The following is a 15,184-nucleotide window of genomic DNA, read 5'->3' as shown; positions in this document are numbered from 1 at the left end:
GCCCCTGCCTGCCGCAGTCCACCCCACCTGTCAAGCTCCAAAAATAAACTTTTAAAATGCACTGGTTGATGTCCGTCTCTGTCTCTTCAAATGGGGAGGGGAGAGGTCGGGGAGCGGGAGAAAAACTGCCTGCAGCACACACACCTGCCCCATCTGTTCCTGGACCCCAAATTGTAGACAGAGCCACCCAAGAGAAGGCACAGACCCCCTAAGAAAAGCAATCCTGGGTCAGCAGAGTTGCTGGAACTGGGACAGGGCACCTGGGGGTGGGAGTGTGGGGGCCAAGGCCCAGAGTCAGCCTGCACAGTGGGGTGGGGTCCTCAGGCAGAGGGACAGGAGCGAAGGGGGCAGGTGGGTGGAAGACATCCGTGGACAAGGCAGGGAGAGATGTAGAGACAGAGACAGAGAGAGACAGAGGGAGAGACAGAGAGAGAGCAGGCAGACACCAAGAGTGACAGAGAGAGGGGCAGAAGGGACAAACCACAAAGGGACCAGGAGTTCCGGTTCCCATTTACATCCCAGGAGACTGAGGCACAAGTGGCTTTGGGGACCCTTCCAGGGCCGAGATTTGAGATGCAATGCCCATTTCATCCACGGTTGTGCCATGTTTGTGTGTGGCTGTGGGCATGCAGGTGTGCAGGGGTGGGGAGTGGGACCAGCACCCCCAAACCCAGCTCAGGGCCCAGGTGCTGTCTGTCCCGGAGGAAACCAGGCGCCCCCAGCTGGCGTCGCAGCCACCCTGACAGACAGACCTCGGTGAGACCCTGGCCACCTGTCTCCACCACCCACAGCTGTGGGAACCACACACACACACAGACACAGACACAGACAAGAAAATAATTGTTAGTGATGTGCCCCGTGAGTGGTGACCACAGTCACAGACACACAGTAGGCCCTGACATACACGTTCACAACCACAGACACACTCACAGGAGCAGACACAACAGACTCCAGGAGAGACAGGCCCACGTACACACACACACACTCACTTCCACTCCCAGACACAAGCACCTTCCACCCTTTGACACTTGTGTTGGGGGTCATTTCTGTGTCCCTGGGTGCTCAGCAGCCCCTGGTTCACGGGGCCCCAGCTCGGCCACATCTTCTGAGCAGCAGGGCCTCCTGCGGCCTGAGCCCCCAGCTCCTGGGCACCATGAAGGCCCTTCAGCTGTTGCGGGGGGGGGGGAGTCCTGGCCCCAGCCCTCAGGTGTGACTCCAGCGTCCCTCCACAAGTCAGGAAGTTCTTCCCTGTCCACTGCTGGCCTGGGAAGCCCTCTTTGTAGCCCGAAGGACCCTGTCTCGGGACCTCGGATGGTTCCTCTGGTGTCCTGCCTGCTGTAGGTCCCTGCTCTGTTTGGAGGGGAGAGCTGCAAAGCTGCTTCCATCTCTCTCACGTGCCCGGACTTTCTCCACCCTCGCACCGCCCCTGCCCCACCCTGGCTCCACCCCTGCCTGACCCCCACCCCAGGTCCTGTGAACCTGCGCCCCCTCCCCTCCCTGGGGCGGCAGGCCAGACTGCTCCCCTGCAGCGGGACCCCCGTTCCCCTCTGAGTTGCCCAGAGCTGCAGACACAGGCCCAGCCGCGCCTTTCACCGCCCCCCCCGCCCCAGCCCCGTGTATCCCTCCCAGAGCTGACACTGAGACGCAGGTCCAGTTGGAAGGGGGCAAGTGCTTTATTTGACTTTCATTTTCTGGGGTGGTTGTGGAAGGAGCAGGATGCGGCCCGACTGTGTCCCAGGGTCCGGGCGCTCAGCGCTGGGGGAAGGCGGCCTGGGGGTCGCAGGCGGGGTCGCTGTGGCAGCCGTCTGTGAGGAGAGACGGGGGTCAGGGCTGTTGCGGGTGCCGGTCTGGTCCCTGGGTCCTCAGTGCGGTCCCCTGCCCCTGCCCCCCACCCGGGTCCGGGAGTCCGCCCGGGGCCGGGGCCGGGGCCGCTCACCGGGGCTGCAGCAGATGCCGTTGGCGGCGCAGCGGCCCTCGTCCCCGCACGGCTTCTGGCCCGACTGGCAGGGCGACGGCAGGTAGGTCTCCTCCTGGCAGCGCAGCGCCTCGGCCGTGCCCAGGAAGCAGCCCAGCTCGTCCCCGCAGCAGATGCTGGGCCCGAAGCAGCGCCCCCTTGCCCCCCGGGGCCGCAGGGGAGACATTGGCGGGACAGCAGCGGGTGAGCAGCCCGGGGCTGAGCCCGGGGCGCGGGGTCTGGGTCTCGTGGGTGGGGGGCGCGGTCCGGGGACCGCAGGAGGCTCGGCTCCTCCTGGCTCAGCTGCGGCCCCAAAGGCGGACCCGGGAGGTGAACCCACACCGAGGACCTGCCTTGGGTCCCGGGCCTGGCGGCTGCGGAACTCAACTCAGGTCGGCGAGGCCAAGGAAACAGCGGGGAGACCCTGTGCCTCGGGTCCCCGCCCCCCGCCCCCGCGCCGAGGATGGAGGGTGTGGGAGCTCACCTTGCGGACGTCGAAGTCCATGGTCGCCCTCTTGCCGCCCACGGGGCAGTTGGTGATGTAGCAGGCGGAGGTGAGCGCCAGCAGGCCGAGCAGGCAGCAGGCGAGGCTGGGGAGCGCCATGGCGCGGGCTCGGGGTCCGAGTTGGGCGTCCGTGGCTGGGTCTGGGATCCGGTGCTTTTAAGCCCGGGGCGGCGGGGCCGAGCGCTGCCTAAGAGGGCGGGCGAGTGTCTGGTCACGGCCTGGGCGCTGCGGGTCAGGCCCTGTGCCCCCGCGCGGCCTGTCATTTGCAGGGGCCGGTTGGGTGGAGGTCACGGGGTTGGCTGATTCTGGCGTAGGGGGGAAAGGGAGGCCGTGCGGTGGGCTGGATCTGTGGGAGTGAGAGACAGAGAGACAGACGCACAGACTCCCTGTCTAGAACGGGTTGTGGGGGAGGGGAAAGAGAGTATGGAGCAGCCCAACCGAAGACGCTGCAGCTCCACTCCCAGGGCCCCGGGGGGAGCAGGAAGGCCCTGGGAGCCTGCAGGCCTGAAGAGGCTGTGGCAGGACTGGGCAGGACTCCCCCACCGTCCTCTGCTCCCCTCTCATGCTGCCTTGTCCACTATCTTAGGAAGCTGTCTTCCTGAACCCCAACTTCCTGGTGTGTCCCCCCTCACCAGTCTTTACTTTCTGGGCACCTGGAACGTGCATAGGAAGAGACCTTTATTTTTCTCTAACTTCCCACAGCAATTCAGCCTTTGCTTCAACTAGGAGGGAGGAACAGACCCCAGGGGAGTCTGCAGTACCTGGGGCTTTGTCACACCTGCAAATGCCAGGTGCCCTCCAGTCCCACTGAGGCTGCAGCAAAGGTCTCTACCTGCACTCTGGGCCCAGGGCGCTCCCTGCACCTGCCACTAGATCCTGTCATCTCGTGCTTTCAAATAGCACGTTGGTGAGGGTCACAGATTTGCTTTAATTTTTGAACCTGAATATAAACAAGCTCTGTTTCCTTTGTAATCTCACGTCTCCGTGGCACGAAGTTAAGAACGGGGCTGTCGTTGTGCATTTTTACCGCATCTGAAACTGACACGGATGGAACCAAAGAGGAAGACGGATGCCTCAGTGGAAGGGGCGGGGGCCGAGTCCTGGACAGGGTGATGCGCAGCCTGGATGCCACTGGAGAAGGGACTTGTCACCCACGATGGCAGTGTGGTCAGCAGAATGGTCTTTGGTCCAGGGTCCACCTCGGCTCCAGAAAATCACCTGGGCCATGGCCTCCCCTTCCCGGGTGGCCCAAAACCCATGATGGGCCATTTCCACACAGTGCTGGGCAACTCTGGGGCCAGCATGTGGGTTCTCCCTCTGCCCAATCCTGTGTCCACCCCCTCCTTTCTGCCAGTGAGGGTCCTCAGAGCCCTCTGGGATAACCATCCTGTTTCTTCAACTCCATCTCAGTCTGGTTCCTGGGGAACCCGATTGCAAAGGAATGGATGGGACGAGGCCAATGATGGAACAAACACACCCAACCAGCACTGTCCCTGATGTGAACCCAGGGAGAGGAGCCTGGGACACGGCCCCAGCCAGTCAGGCACTCTTGTTGACTCTCCCAGAGGAGGGTGCTGAGGCCATCAGGTCACAGGCCTGTTTGGCACCCCTCGTCCCCCAGCCGCTGGTGTGAGCTCTCCTGCACCGAGGAGCTGGCCGGGCCATCCTGGAGCACCAGTCAGCAGCTGGTCTTGTTTTTCAGCCAGATCAGCTCGCTGGTGTGCTGGGCTGGAAGGCCCACAGTCTGACCCTAGACATGGCCCCAGACAGGCCTCCCACCGCCCTGTGTTCACACCGACCTCACCGAGCTAACACCTGCACATAGATGACTGTGGCATGACGACCCACACAGGGCCGCCCTGCCCTCCTCTGCTCCACACTGCCCGTCTGAAGATGCACTGAGGGCCCAGCACAGATGCTTAGAAATGCCAGAGAACCAGGGGCTGAGATTCTGGAGCCCAAAGGGGGCAGCATTAAATATAAAGCTATTTAAGGAGGCCAGGAAGCGGTGTCTTACATGGTGTAACATACCCGCCATAAAATTCACCATCTGAAAGTACAGTTTGAGGCTTTTAGTAAACAGTTGTGCGGCCACCTCCAATCCAGGTTTAGAACACTGTTATCTGGGGAAACACGCCCCTCACACCCCTGGGCCATTGCTGCCTGCTCCCACCCACTGCCCCAGGGAACCGCTGCTCTGGGTCCACCTTCTCTGGAAACACCCCGGAAATGCCCCCGTGCAGCACGTGGTGTCCCGTGTCTGGCCTCTCTCACTTCCCGGGGTGTTTGCAGGTCGCCCCCAGTGACTGCGGGTGTCAGCAGGTCATGTGTCTGTATTGCTGAGATGTAGTCCAGGCAGGGAGCACATGCTGTCATCCGTCCAGCGGCTGATGAACATTTAATTGCTTCCAATTTGGCTGTGATCGGAACCTTGCCATGAATACTTATGTACAAGTCTGTGCACGGCCATATGTTTTCACTTCTCTTGGGTGGTGACCTAGGAGGACAGCTGAGTCATATAATGAGTGTCTGATCAACTTTTTAAGAGGGGAGCCACACCACCTGCACTCCAGGGGAAGCGCTCCCTATGGTCCTGGTGCGGAGCCAGCTGAAACCCTGTGGACGGGTGCCCCAGCGGTGGCTGCAGGGACAGTGGGGCTGAGAGGACTTGGAGATGCTGCAAGAAGCTGTCCCACACATCCTCTGATTCCCATGTTGCAGCTGTCTTCTCTGTCCTTGTGCCAGAGAGGCTGGGCAGTGCCCGTGGAAACCTCACAGCTACGAAGAGCGTCACCGGTCCTGGCCAGCAGTATCTCACTTCAACTAGGCTTTCGGGACTTTTGAAGAGTTACTTTTCTTCACTGAGGCCAACTGCTCTCTCCCACCCCACCAGCCTGGGGAGTTACCCCAGCACCAGGTGCAGATTTATGACATAATTCACCCAGTGCAACCTGTGAGCTGGCCCCACACTCAGCCTTCCACAGGCTGCCTGGGTGGTCTTGAGGCCACTGCTCCTGATGGGTGGTGCCCAGTAAGACCAGAGAACCCACTGCCCTCCTTCTTGCCCCTGAGAGGGAGCGCCTGGATCCAGGCAGTTCAACGGAATGTCCTTCGTTCTGTGTGAGGCATTCAGTGTGTCTGTGACCGTGGGCAGTGGCTGGCTGGGCCCCAGGCAACGGTGCCCACCTTTGGTCTCTGCTATTGGAGGGTGGGGCTCTCAGCAGTGGAGGTAGCCAGGTCAGCCTGGGTGAGGTGAAGTCCCTGTTGTCAAGCCCATGCAGAGCCTCCCTCCCTGCCACTTTGTTCAACAGTCCAAAGGGCAGGGATTGGAGTGGAGGGGATAGAGGATGTCTGGTGACCCACCTCGTGCAGCGGGTCTTTTGGGTGAGCTTCCAAAGGGACACAAATAATCTCTGACTGCAGGTCCACCCTCCTACTCTTCCACATGCCCTGGAGTCAGCATCCCCCAAACATGTTCCTGCCAAGTCCCTAGTCCCTTATTCCCCACCAAATCATTAGCCACTTGGCCATCTCTAAGGCTCTCTCTTGCTCCAGGGGAAGTGGTTGTGGTGTAGTGTCTCAGGCACGGCCAGTTGGAGAATTCGTCTCCTCACTGTCTTTTAGGGCTGTCACACACAGGACGGGAACACCGCAGCCATCTGTCCTCGGGATAGGAGCCGTCTGAAAACTGGGCTCCATGTTTTGCCTCTTTGGTCAACTGGATACTTAAGACATGCTATTTCTATCACAGTTATGAGCTAAGGAAGGAGCATGAGCTCAGGAAGAGTCCATCTGCCTGAACAGCTTATCTGCCCCACAGCTGACCACACATGCATGAATGAGCCCAACCAAGTGCAGAAACGGTCCTTCCTAGTCTCATGAGCAGTAGTAAGAATGAATTGTCTCAGAGCAGTAAGGTTGGGGGCGGTTTATTCTACAGAATAAGCTAACTGGTGCACAGTCCCTGACTGGGCTGGGAGATAGGGAAAGAGGTATTTTCAAAAGGCACTAATGATATGTCAAAGAGGGTTCTGGAAACCCTCGGGACTTGTGATGAGGGATCCCACTGGCTCCTCCCAGCATCCTGATCCCCTCTGGACATCGTGAGAAGGAGAAGACCCCCTGGGTTCATAAGGCCTGAAGGGCAGAGCTGCCTGTCCTCCAGCGGGATCTCCTTTTTGTTCTCTTGCCCTGGTTCACCCTCAAAGCCCCTGCCCTTCTGGTGCTGGTGAATGGTCAGAGCAGCACCTTCAAATGTGGCCAGTGGGCTCCGAATGCTTTCTAGTCTTGGAGCCAACCAATTTATGCCATCACTTCTGACTATATCATCGTGTCCTTGTGATGGGAAATGTCTCTCGTTCACTTACATTAATCAGAGTCACATTTGCATGAATGCACAAACCTTACATGTACAGCTCGATGGATTTTATTTATTTATGCACTGTGTAAAACAGGACAATGTCAGCGCCCTAGAAGTTTACTGGTGTTGTCTCCTAGTCAGTGTCCTCTCAAGACAGCCTCTTTCTGCTCTTCATCACAATAGATTAGTTTTGCCTGGTCTGAACTTCATATAGATGTAATCGCAGAGTATGCACTCTTTTACATCTGACTTTGTTCTACGCAATCTCATTGACATTCATTCCTGCCGTTGAATACATCAGTGGTTTCTGTCTTTTTTCTGTTGTGCAGAATCCAATTGTATGAATATACTAACTATAATGCATTTATCCGTTATTCTTTTGGTGGGCTTTTGGTTGTTTTTAGGTTTTGGCTATTATGTTTTGATGGACATAAGCATCACTTCTCTTGGGTGGAATGACGAGGGTCAGGAGTTTTTGTACATTTAGCTTTTCCTACCAGGACAGCGTCAGAATTCCCTTTCATTTGCTGGGATACCCAGCAGGCCCCACCACACCGCACTCAAAAGTTTCACGGACATGCAAGGCTCTGTGTGTTCACAGGACTTATCTCCCACTCTCCAACACACATCTTCTATGAGGAATGATGTTTCCTCCTGCATCCTCCTCATCTCCTGATGAGCTTCAGCTCTGCTCTGTGGACCAGATGGAGCTCTGGGTCCCGGGGATACTGGGTCCCAGTTATTCCACGCAAGTCTGGGTGTTTTTGCTTCCCCACTGCAGCAGCACAGGTCACAAGACCCCTTGACACATTCTAGGAGGGAGATTCATAGTAAAATATATAATGTTATGGCAGGGTTCTTCCTTCACCTGGTGGTCTGGCTACTGGGTGGAGAACTGGGGTCTGTACTGCGGTGGGTCAGGTTAGGCCCACTCTCCACAGAGAGAGAGCAGTTTTGGACATGCAGAACAAGGGAGACCTTCACGGGCTTCCTGACTACTTCAGCCCCGGGAGGCCCGTGACCCCTTAGTGCTTCTCCCAGACCCCTGTGCATCAAACATTCTTCCCCCCCCCTTTTATTGATTCCAGAAAGGGAGGGAAGTTGAAAAAGAGGAAGAGAACATTGATGTGAGAGAAACATCAATTGGTTGCCTCCTGCACATGCCCCAACTTGGAACCAAACCCACAACCCAGGGATGTGCCGTGACTGGTAATCAAACCCAGAACCTTTCAGTTCGCGGGGCGGTGCCCAAACAACTGAGCCACACCAGTCAGGGTGGATGAAACATTCTTATCAGCACAACATATATATTCAACAAAAGGCTCATTATTGACATATAAAATGTATTCTGACAAAGCAGTTTAAAAAAGATGAATGAGCCAGGAGAAAACCACAAAACAAACTATGCAATTGTCCAATACAAACAAAAGGTGATTATCACATTAGTTACATTGGAAATTAAAATTAAAACCATAATGAAATACACACCCACTAGAACAGCTGACATTAGAAGGGCTGGCTTTCCCACATGAACATAGGACAATGGGCATCTCCGTCCACTGCTGGGCAGGGTAGTTTGGTACAACCACTTGGGAAGCTGTCTGGCAGCATCACTAGGGCTGAACGTACACACCTCATGTGATCCAGCACTGCCTCTCCAGTCCCACGAGCACATGAGCATCAAAAGACATGTCCAGGATGCTGAGCATGGCGGCCCTGTTTGTAAGAGACCCAAACTGGAAACACCCCGACGTCCCCAACAGAAGAATGAAATGAATTTGTGCAATAGAATACAGCAGTCTCCCCCCTTATGTGCGGTGCTGTTTTCAGTGGTTTCGGTTACCCATGGTAAACCACAGTCTAGGAATATTAAAGGAAAAATTCCAGAAATAAGCAATTCCCAAGTTTTAAACTGTAATCTGAGCACTGTGACAAAGTCTCTTGCCAACCTGCTGTGCCCTCTCCTGGACGAGCACCATCCCTTTGTCCCGCATCTCCATGCTGAGTGTGCTGCCCTCTGCTGGTCAGTCAGCTGCCCTCTGGGTAACCAGGTCGACTGTCATGGCATCACAGAGCTTGTGCCCAGGGAGCCCCTATTCTACTTAACCATGGCCCCAAAGCACAAGAGTAGTGATGTCGGCAATTCAGATATGCCGAAGAGAAGCCATGAAGTGCTCCTTTAGGTGAAAAGGGGTGTGTGTGTATGAACAAAGATAGTATACGTAGGGTTTGGTACTCTCCAGGTTTCAGCCATGCACTAGGGGTCTTACAACGTATTCCCAAATAAGGGATGGGCTTGAGTCAAAATTGCCAGTCTTACCTTTTACATTTTCAAGGCTCCTGTCACTGTCTGAATGCCACTGCCCTCTGCTGGAGTTTAGAGGAGCTGCAGGGCAGATCTTGGGCTCCAGCTGTTCATTCCCAGTTTGGCTGTATTTGGCTCATGATTCTTAGTCTGTGGTATTAGTTTGAGGCCATTCTTTAGTGTCATTAAAAGAATAAGAATAAGAATAAGAATAAGAATACAAATACGAATAAGAGAATAAGAATAAGAATAACCTTTGACTTGGCTGGTGTGGCTCTGGTGGTTGCAGCATTGACACACAACTTAGGTGTTGCAGGTTCAATTCATCTTTTTAAATATTTTTTATTATTTATTTTTATTATAATCTTTATTATTTTTTATTATGATCTTTTAAAAAATATTTTATTTATTTTCAGAGAGAGGGCAAGAGAGAGAGAAAGAGAGGAAGAGAAACATCAATGTGTGGTTGCCTCTTGCGCGCCCCCTACTGGGGACCTGGCCTGCAACCCAGGCATGTGACCCTGACTGGGAATCGAACCAGCAACCCTTTGGTTCTCAGGGTGGCACTCAATTCACTGAGCCACACCAGCCAGGGGTGCAGTTCCAATTCTTAATCAGGGCACATACCTAGGTTGTGGGTTCCATCCCTTGTCCTGTGATGATCCTGTCTGCGATCCACCCCTGTGTGGGTAACCCCTGGTCTGGATCCCCTGTCTGGGCACATACAGGAGGGAACCACCTGATGTTTCTCTCTCACATCAACGTTTCTCTCTCTCTCTCCCTTCCTCAATCTTTAAAAGCAATGAAAAATGTCCTCAGGTAAGGATAAAAAATAAATTTGTTTTTAAAAAAGAATAACAGTCTTTAACACACATTGAGTAATTACTATCTCCCAGGGAGTCAGCTTTACATAAATATCTCACTGAATCACCACAACAATCTTATAGGTAGTTATTACTATTTTAACTATTTTACTTTCAAGGAAACTGAGGCACAAACAAAGAAATGTTCCCCAGGACACTCATGAAAGAAGAGAGCAGTGCACTGTGGGTGGGAAGGTGACGGGTGCAGCCACTATGGAAAACGGGTGGAGGGTCATCAAACACTTAAAAATGGAGCTGCCTTGTGACTCAGCTATTCCACTTCTGGGCATATGGGTGTATCTGAAGAAACCCCAAAACACTAATTTGAAAGAATATACGCACCTTATGTTTACTACAGCATTATTTACAATTGCCAAGCTATGGGAGCAACCTGAGTGCCCATCAATAGATGAGTGGATAAAAAATTGGGGTGCACATATACAATGGAATACTACTTGGCCATAAAAACAACGAAATCTGCCCTGGCTGGTGTGGCTCAGTGGACTGAGCACCATCCTGTGAACCAAAAGTTCAGGGGTTCGATTACTGGCCAGGGCACATGCCTGGATCCCCAGGTGGGGGCTCGCAAAAAGCAGTCATGTTTCTCTCCCTTACTTTCTCCCTCCCTTCCCATCTCTCACAAAATAAATAAATACAATCTTTAAAAAATGACAAAATCAGCATGGATGGACCTATGGAGCAAAATGAACAAACAAAATAGAAACAGGGTCATAGATGCAGAGAACAAATGGATGGTTGCCAGATGGGAGGGGGTTTGGGGACTGGGTGAAAAGGCAAAGGGATTAAGGACTACAGACTGGTAGTCACGAAGTAGTGTAAGAATGTAAAGTCCATAGGGAATATGGGCAATAATATTGTAATAACTATGTATGGTGCCAGGTGGGTAATTAAAGGATCACTTTGTAAAGTATGATTGTCTAACCACTATACTGTACACCTAAAACTAATACAAAATAATATTGAGTGTAAACTGTATTTGAAAAATAAAATCTTTTTTTAAAAAAAGGGAGCTGGGAAGCTGGGACTGAAGCTGAGGCAGGTTGCACCAGGCCCCTAACCACCAGCCAAGGTGCCTTCTCCATTTTCAGTTTATTCCTGTGCATTTCTGGACTGAAGCAGTGAGTGGGACGGCCACGCAAACTCTCCCACCTCCCTTGGGGGAGTTTCTTACAAGGTCTTCCTTTACGTCTATCATGAGCTCACAGAAGGGCCCAGGAAGCTGTGAGACACACCTCAATCAGCTCCAGTCACCCCAAATCAGATTCCCTTGTAACAGAAGTTAGCGAACTTGCAACAAGCATCCAACCTCAAAACCCAGCCTTAAATTTCACCAGGTCAGGAGGTAACAAAATCCTGGAAATTTGTTATTTTTTTCCCCTAGGTGCTGAATATCACAGGTAGTAATAAAATATTCAAAGAAATCGTGTGTTTCACAAAGGAAGTGGCAATCCTGATAAATGATGATAAAGGGATATAGAATAGCTTATAAACTGTTGTTTTCAAATATATAATTTTCTTTAATGATTACTTTTGCCAAATGTTAATTTGGAGGTATTTTACATGAAAGCCTCCTTGACAAATACAATTTGTCTGTTATTAAAAGTTAGGATTAAACTGTATTTGTTTTTAGACTAAAATTTCATTTAAAAGAATTGGATTGTTTTACAAGTTGACAGACAAGCTAGTGATATACTGTTTGTCGTTACAGATAACTTTTGCAGAATTTCAGAAAGCACAAACTCCTAACTGTCAAACTATATTACTGTCTTAAATATCACTTCACCTTCTTATTTTTGAAAAGTCCCCATAAAGCAACTCTGCCTACCCCCCTCTAAATACTGTAAATTGCGGGAAACAGTGCTTCTAAGAACTCCATTTACACGGGCTGTCCATCCAAAGCCCTCGGCCCCACAGGAGGCTGGAGGCCTGCACAGCGTGTGTCCATCTTCCTTGCCACCTGGCTCCATTATGACAATGACCTCGAAGTCCCCAGAGACTTAAGGCCAGAGGAAGGGCAAGACCAGGGATCCTTCCGCCTCTGGGGTACCTCTGGCAATGGCCGTGATGGCAGTGGCCCGTGGGTGTGTCTTTGTGGGTCAGCCAGAATGTGCACTTGTGGGCGGGGCAGTGACAGTAGAAGGTGTGGGAGCCAGGTGGACGTTTATACTTCAGCTGTGAATTTCCCAGACACAAAATCCCACTCCGAGACCATGTCTCTCCCTCAGTAGCTAGCCTTTAAAAGGGAAAATGAAAGAATGTGAAATATTGTAATGGGTGACACCCCTCCCCCCAAATGGCGGAGGGGTTTGAGATGCGCCGAGAGACTGGAGGCTGCGCAGAGCGCTGAAGTGCTAAACGCTGTGCCGGAAAAGGGGCAACAGCAAGCGGGGCTGACGGCTGACGCTAGCTCTCATTGGTTGGAGGTCTGGACACACCCACTGGCGGAGGTCTGGACACACCCACTGGCTTTCCACACGCATGGGATCCTGGGAGAGGACTTTTGAAAGGAGCTCTCCCTCGGGAAGCGAGTCAGTTGGCTCTTTTCCTTAGTGAGGTGCGGGATCAAAGGTCACCAGTGCGCCTACCAATGGTGGCCAGTGTGGGCCTGTGAGCGGAGGCCTGGGGTCACAGACTCCAAAGCTGCCTGAAGCTGGACAGCGACTGGAGACCAGCTAAGCCGCCCCCATGTTTATGACAGTTCTGGGTGGGAGAGGAGGCTCCTGGCACAACCTGAACTGAGCTGGCAGAGGGCAACAGGAGATGTTTCTATGGGTGATACCGGTCAGCCCTGTGAACAGATTTTTTGTTCCCATGTTATTTTCGGTTCCTGAACCTATTAGTAGTTGTAATGACAAACATTTAGGTAGCTACTTTTGATATTGCCCTCTGACTTTTCCTTTCCCCTTACTTTTGATACACAGATATTTCAGGCAGAAACATGCTATAAATAAAAGTCCTTTCTTTTCCACTGAACTTGTCTTTGGAGATTTGCCTGGTAGGTGGTGAGAGGTGGGACCCTCCCCCACTACTGGTTGGGTTTGGTAACAGAAAAATATAACACACCTTTCCAGAGACTTTCAACCATTCGCCTGTGTTTTTGTTCTTGGGAGGGGAAATGCCACCCAGTGTGTCCATCAGCTCCCACCCCTTATGTTCAGCACCTGAAAGCAAGGGGTCCACTGTGCTGCACCCAGGTTCAGTGCCAGGGGAAGGGCCATCACCAGCCTGAGGAGAAAGGCCATTGCTCTCAGGGGTGCAGGGCACCATGATAACCATGGGCTTTCTGCTTATACCTGTTGCCTGCTTCCTCACCTGAGTGTAGGGATTGCCCATATTCCCTAAAATGTTTTAATTTCATCCTGGCTGGTGTGGCTCAGTGGACTGACTGCTGGCCTGTGAACTGAAAGGTTGCTGCTTGGATTCCCATCAGGGCACATGCCTGGGTTGTGCACCCAGTCCCTAGTTGGGGGTGTGTGAGAGGCAACCAATCAATGTTTCTCTCCCTCTTTCTCCCTCCCTTCCCACCTCTCCACACACAAATATACACACTTTTTTAAAAAATGTTTTCATTTCTTGGTGTTTCCCAGGTCCCCTCCAATATGAGAGATTAGGAAAGAAGCTAGGATAGTGTTATATATATATATATTTTCTTTATTTTTATTAATACAGTGTTTATTTTTTTTCCGACAAATCCCTAGCCAGCCACTTCCCCCAGGCTGCCTGCAGAGGTACAGGAAAAGGAACATACAGGGCAGACAGGACACGGGGAGAAAGAACTATGGGAGGTGGTGATGGCTCCTTCACATGGCGAAGAAGATGAGAAAAGCTTCCATCAGGCAAAAGAGTCCCATGACCTCAAAGCCCACAATGACGTAGAAGAGCTGTTGCTTCAGAGAAGGGCATAACCAATGATGAGGCTCCCACACACAGTCCCAATTCCAGTCCGAGTCTGCTGCCCCTACTGAGGTAGCCCCAGCCCCGGTGAACTTCACTGCTGTGGTGCTGATGTCCCCCGAAATGTTCCTGGTTTGGAAGCTACTAGAAATAAGTAATAAGTGATGTCAGAGGACATGGGGCTACCAAGCTGCTGAAGCCCTCATCTGTGTCTCTGTTGGTTTCAGCACCACCACAGATAGCGACCTGCTCTGCAGCTGAGAGGTGCTCCTGGCTGGGGGGGGGGGGGGGGGGGGCGGTGTGCACCAAACTTGGAGCAGGTGTATACTTCCAGGGGGTGAGGGGCTGCTCTCAAAGACAGAAAGGTGTGGGGGGGCGGGCTGTGTGTGTGTGTGTGTGTATATATATATATACACACACAAAATTAAAAAAAATTTTCCCCTTCTGGTATCTGGGCAAGTTTAAGCCAACAGTGACAAAGGGCAGCAGCTCTCTGGCTCAGAGAAACATGTCTCTTCAACCTCCAGAGGATGCTCCCCAGCCTCTCTAAACAGGGGCTGCGGATCTACATAGTCACTTATTCAATCTCGTGAACCTTTTAAAAGAGATTTTATTTCCAGACAGAGGAGAAGGGAAGGAGAAAGGGAGAGAAACAACAGTGTGTGGTTGCCTTTCACACCCCTCCCCCCGTCACTGGGAACCTGGCCCACAACCCAGGCATGTGCCCCAACCGGGAATTGAACCAGTGACTGTTCAGTTTGCAGGCCGACGCTCAATCCGCTGAGCCAGCCAGGGCAGTCTTGTGAACTTTAATCACAGTATTTCTGGTACCCACAGGGTTTGATTCAAGTGCTTGACAAACTACACTGACCTTGTAAAGCCCAAGTCAACCAGGCCTCCCCTGCCAGCACCCATCTGCTGGATAGTCCAAGGAGGCTGGCAGTGCCAGGGCAGATGTAGGTCACCAAGGCCATGGGTGGAAAGGGCTACCAGAAGAAATGGGGTCTCCACCTTGCCTTCTGTGGGTTACGCACACCAGATCCTGGCCAGCAAAGCCCATGGTCAGGCAGAAACAAGTCTTTGGCCAATGGTTATCTTGTGCCTCAGATACCAGGTGATAGCTGCTCCTAGCTGGAGCCCTAAAACCCTAGACCAGCGGTTAGCAAACTTCTGTAAAAGCCATATAACAAATATTTTAGACTTTGCAAGTCATATATGGCCCCTGTTGCAACTAATCATCTCTGCCATTTTAGCAACCAAGTAGTCAATGAGTGGATGTGGA

At 52.5% G+C, this 15,184-nt stretch overlaps 1 pseudogene; it reads right to left on the bottom strand.

Annotated features, from left to right (window-relative positions):
* Window positions 1–1,749: 1,749 nt before the first annotated feature.
* Window positions 1,750–2,579, bottom strand: LOC123815127 (annotated as a pseudogene).
* Window positions 2,580–15,184: the final 12,605 nt, after the last annotated feature.

The sequence above is a fragment of the Phyllostomus hastatus genome, unplaced genomic scaffold (genome assembly GCF_019186645.2).
Source record: "Phyllostomus hastatus isolate PE091 unplaced genomic scaffold, TTU_PhHast_1.1 phas_contig_17, whole genome shotgun sequence".
Classification (NCBI taxonomy): Eukaryota; Metazoa; Chordata; class Mammalia; order Chiroptera; family Phyllostomidae; genus Phyllostomus; species Phyllostomus hastatus.
This window is presented reverse-complemented; position numbering and strand designations above follow the sequence as displayed.